Raw genomic sequence first — 4,754 nt, forward strand, 5'->3', positions numbered from 1 at the left:
GTTAGTGTTTGCTTCATGTACTTTTGAAGCTGCGTTATGTACATATTTAGGGCTGGGAAGTCTTGATGAATTGATCACTTTCATTATGAAGTTTGTTTTGTTGTCACTGATAATATTTCTTAGGTTTGCTTTTTATGATACTGAAACCCATTTTTAATTACTAGTGTTTATATTGTACCTCTGTTTTCATCCTCTTATATTTAAAGCTTCTTATAGACAGCATCTCATAGATTCTTGAACTTCTCTCTACTCTCTTGACCTCAATTTTTTATTTTAGTCCGTTTACATTTAATAAAATTATCAGTATAGTTGGCTTTAAGTCTCTTATTTATTTATTTATTTATTTATTTATTTATTTATTTAGAGAAAGTACATGTGAAAGTGGGGGAGGGGCAGAGAGAGAGGGAGAGAGAGAGTGAGAATCCCAAGCAGGTTCTGCGCTGTCAGTGCAGAGCCAGTGTGGTGGGCCGAACTTATGAGCTGTGAGATCATGACCTGAGCTGAAATTAAGAGTTAGACACTTAACTGACTGAAGCCACCCAGGCGCCCCATAAGTCTACTTTAATATTTGTTATCCTTTTGCTGTCTTTTCTTCATTACTTACTGGAAACTTGAATTTTTTTTGTAATTGCTCGACGGTTTACAATGTATGTATTATAATCATGTATATAATGTATATAAATATATGTATAGAACATATATAAACATACATATATAATGTGTATATACATATAAATAAGTAAATACGTATATATTCATATTGCTCTGAGTGCATTGTGTTTTTTTCTCTGATTGCTTTTAAGATTTTTCTTATTAGTACTGTTATAATTAAGGTGATAGTATGTCTTTTTTCTGGGTGTGTGTGTGTGTATCCTTTTCCAAGTAAACTTTTTACTAAAGTACAGTATACATGCATAAACGTGAACAAGTCAAAAGTGTACAGATTGATGAATCATCTTGAAGTGAAAATGCTCATATAACCACAATCCTGATCAAAATACAAAGCATTCCTTGTGCTATAAAAGTCCCTTTTAAATCCCCTTCTAGTCATTACTCTTAATATCTACCTCACAATGATTGCTCTCCTGGTTTCACACACCATAGATTAGTTTTGCCAGATTTGAAATCTTTTATAACTGAAACTATACTCTGAATTTTATTTGTGGACGAGGTCTTTGGCTCTACATTCTGTCTGTGAGATTTAATACATGCTATTGCCTGTAGAAATCGTTTTTTTTTTTTTTCATATTTGTTACTCTCGTACAAACGTCCCCACACATATTTATCACTACATTGTTGATGGGCATTTCAGTACTTCCTTTTGTTACTGATTTCAAGTGCTATTAACATTGAACATCTATTCCTTCATCTTCCGGTGTGTGGTCTGATGGTGGATCTCCACTGTCGCATTCTTGCTCTCCGAGCCACTGTTACTAACTGGTCCCTTCCTCAGACATGCCGTCTGCCCCTCCTGTGCGCTCCCCTTCTGTCTGCTCTCAGGAGTAGATGAGTCTTCCTCCCCATCCTGTTGGCCTTCCATCTCTTCTTCAAGATGTGTCTCCTCTGTCTCCCTCCGGATGCTCTTGGTTAATTTTTCTCTGTTTACTTCCTCACAAACCGTGATGCTCCGCCTGAGTTCATCTTGCTCTGCTGCCTCTGTCTCTCTTCCCTCCAGCCTTTCGTGACCCTGTTTCTCTGCCTCTGCAGTTTCAGCGGCGCTTTTTTCCACATCCACCTCTACCTGGAAACCACACAAACTTTTAAGTTCATTGTTCTATGAATCTGTGCTTCCCAGGAATTTCCTCTTCGTTTCCTGGTTTATCTCCTGTATTCAAAGAAGTTTAGCTTCTAGTTGATGAACCATCAAGGTTCTGTGATAACCTGCGTTCTAGCTGTTGTGACAACTGTCTGAATGTCTGGCACCACACTCTCACTGAGGATTTCACTGAGGACACTGTAGTTTCTCTGGAAGAGGGCGGTGGCTGTGTGCTTCATTGAAAAGCCATCATCATAATCATCGGCATCTTCAGCAGGCTCAATTCTCGCATAAGGTTCTCCTTGGTCCATGTGAGACCGTCTCTGTCCACTTTCTTCCCCTAAAGCAGCGTCTGCATGTCTTTTTGTATTTATGGAAGCAGGGCGTGTGGGAGAATTACGATAGTCCTTCATAGATTCATTCCATTCTGTCTTCTATACTGCATCCTTGTTTCAATACTCTTATTTTTCTTCATCTGTGAGATCTCACCACATGCCACCATTAATCTGGCCAGTCGCCTGCAACTTTAGGTCAGGGCTGGGAGCATTTACTTGGTGCCAGAACTTTGTGCCATACCTCATGTAGGGCATCAGTAGCTTATGTGGTGGCTTTGGGGGTTGTGGAATCGTAACACGAGATGATGCTGAGACCTGGCTGTTGGTGCCCAGGTTCCCTCCCAGCTTGTAGTTGTATGGTAATGCCTGGATGTACTGTATCCCCACAAACCCTGGTGTTCTGGGCATTTGTGTTGTAGGAGCTGGGGTGGGCATTGAGGCATAAGATGCTCTTTTTGACATTATGGAAGATTAAGTTCTTGGTTACTTAAAAACGAATCTGAGACACCATGGGCAGAAAAAGCACCCACAGCTGTGGTCCTGTTTCCCCTTGGGCTCACATACATATTAACTGTTGTTGAATATATCAGTAGGATTGAAATTGCAGGGCCAGAAGGCAGGAAACTGTTCAGTTTTAATATCAACAAATGATACACCAAAATGTTCATGTAAGTGCTCTCTCTGCTTCCTTTCTGTTTCTTGTCTGTCTCGAAACTTGTGGATGACTCCATATTTTGCTCTTGTCCAGGAAGGTCAGGAATCAGGAAAAGAGGGTTGTGTACTAATAGGGGTGAGGGCATCGTGGTGGAACGAGATAGTTGGGCACCTGTTTCATTGCCAGGCCACTAGCAACTCTGGGCTATCATCTGCTTATGTTCTGTCTCTGGAAATGCAGGTAGGCAGCAGAGACTTAGTCTGTTGGAGGGAATGAGTGGTCTTTGGTGCACATCTAGGCATACTTTTATAGTATTATAAAGGGTGTAGGTTCATTCCTATCAAGAATATCAGGCAGTTGCATCTACATCATGTCCATAAAAATTCGTTTACCCTATTTGAAGCCCTTTGATGAGGGCGACTAGTTGGCCACCTGTTACTGACATGTCTTCCATGGCTATTCTAGGCCCATAAATGACTTGAGAATCTGACACAACAGCCTTTCCTCTTTGCGATCCTGATGCGATCTGAATTTCATACACTTTTCGAGTGTGCTAGCCTTACATTCCCCACTTCTCATGCAATCGCATAAATTAGAGGAAGGGTGAGTGGCTCATTCTCTGGGCTTTCTGAATGCCTTCCCCCCAAATTTTCTTGGTCCTTTAATATGTCTTCCTGTGGTTAATAAAAATCTAAACCATTTGGCCGTGATACAGTATGGAAGTTTGGCACTAGGAGAATAGCTCCCTTTGAACTTGGCACTTAAAAATACTATCTCTTTTATCTTAGCAATAAATTGTCTCCATATATGTTTATACTCTTAGTCCCTAGATGGTAGATTGGCCAGGGGCTAGCAGTTACTGTGCACTCCTGTCTTAACCTTGGCTCACTTTTGGTCCTTAAAATCCTCTATTAGAATTTTCCCACCTTAGCTTCTATTGCCAAGTGCCTGGTTTCTATGCATTCCTAATTTAAATTTCCAAGGAAGAGTATCACACAAGTTCATTTTATATCTTTGTGCAGAACTTCGAATATCTGGCCATCTCCCAGGCAGCTGGTGACTCCGTGGATTGGCCTGTGTTTCATTTGTCGTGTCTGAGGTGGGGTGAGGGGCAACTGGTAGCTCAGAAAAAAAGTTAGACACATGTTAAGTGGGGGTTTTTGATGTCCCAGAATCTTGTTTTTACTCTGATAAGTTATCTGTAGCATGTGTGTTTCGTGCAGTATTTCCAGTGACAGTGATGGATTTGTACTACCTTCTGCATCTTACAATCAATAGCAAGAGAGTACAAAATCCTGGGGTCAGGAGTGCACCGTGTGGCACTATGACTAGGTATTTCTCTGTGTGAAACTAAGACTTTCCTTGGTCTTATTTTTCTATGTTAGCGCTTTCATTTTGCTTCAGTGTAGGTCTGTCTGGATGATCAAAATAGGTGGGAAAGAGGCATGGTGGGGCAATAATTCGGTTGCCTCACTTCCTGGAGGTTCAAGCCTTGTACTAAGCTATACTCTCACTATCCCTTCTCCCTGTTTCCTCACATGGTGAGGTCAGGTAGAGTTTACTAGAGATGTTGACGTGTATATTGCCGATAATCTTGAATAGGCACATACCTCAGTTGCAGGCAACATTACACCTTGAAAGTTCAGCAGTTGAAGGATTTTTTAAAATTAACTTGATAATGCTAAACTTGATGTCTTTTCACCGGATTGTTAGAGATTACTGACATTTCTTTTACCACTTGATTATTTATGGGAGTGCCAGATATTTAACCCCACGTTATTAATTATTTCCCTGAATGTTTTGCTAAGAATTTTAAGGTTGACATTATGATTGTTGAGTATAAACAGGTATTTTAAAAACTTGCAATGAAAGGCAAGGCTGCTATTATGTGTGATTATTAACCCAGTGAGGATGCCATTAATACCTGCATAAAGAACTAGAGTAATGTCAGCTCCCAAACTGCAGATCTTAGGAAGGTTTTGTTTTTTGTTTTTCTGTTTTTTGTCTG

At 40.3% G+C, this 4,754-nt stretch overlaps 1 pseudogene; it reads right to left on the reverse strand.

The window, feature by feature from the left end:
• Positions 1 to 1,343: 1,343 nt before the first annotated feature.
• LOC125922508 (SWI/SNF-related matrix-associated actin-dependent regulator of chromatin subfamily E member 1-like) lies at positions 1,344 to 2,553 on the reverse strand (annotated as a pseudogene).
• Positions 2,554 to 4,754: the final 2,201 nt, after the last annotated feature.

This window comes from Panthera uncia, chromosome B1, assembly GCF_023721935.1.
Source record: "Panthera uncia isolate 11264 chromosome B1, Puncia_PCG_1.0, whole genome shotgun sequence".
NCBI lineage: Eukaryota > Metazoa > Chordata > Mammalia > Carnivora > Felidae > Panthera > Panthera uncia.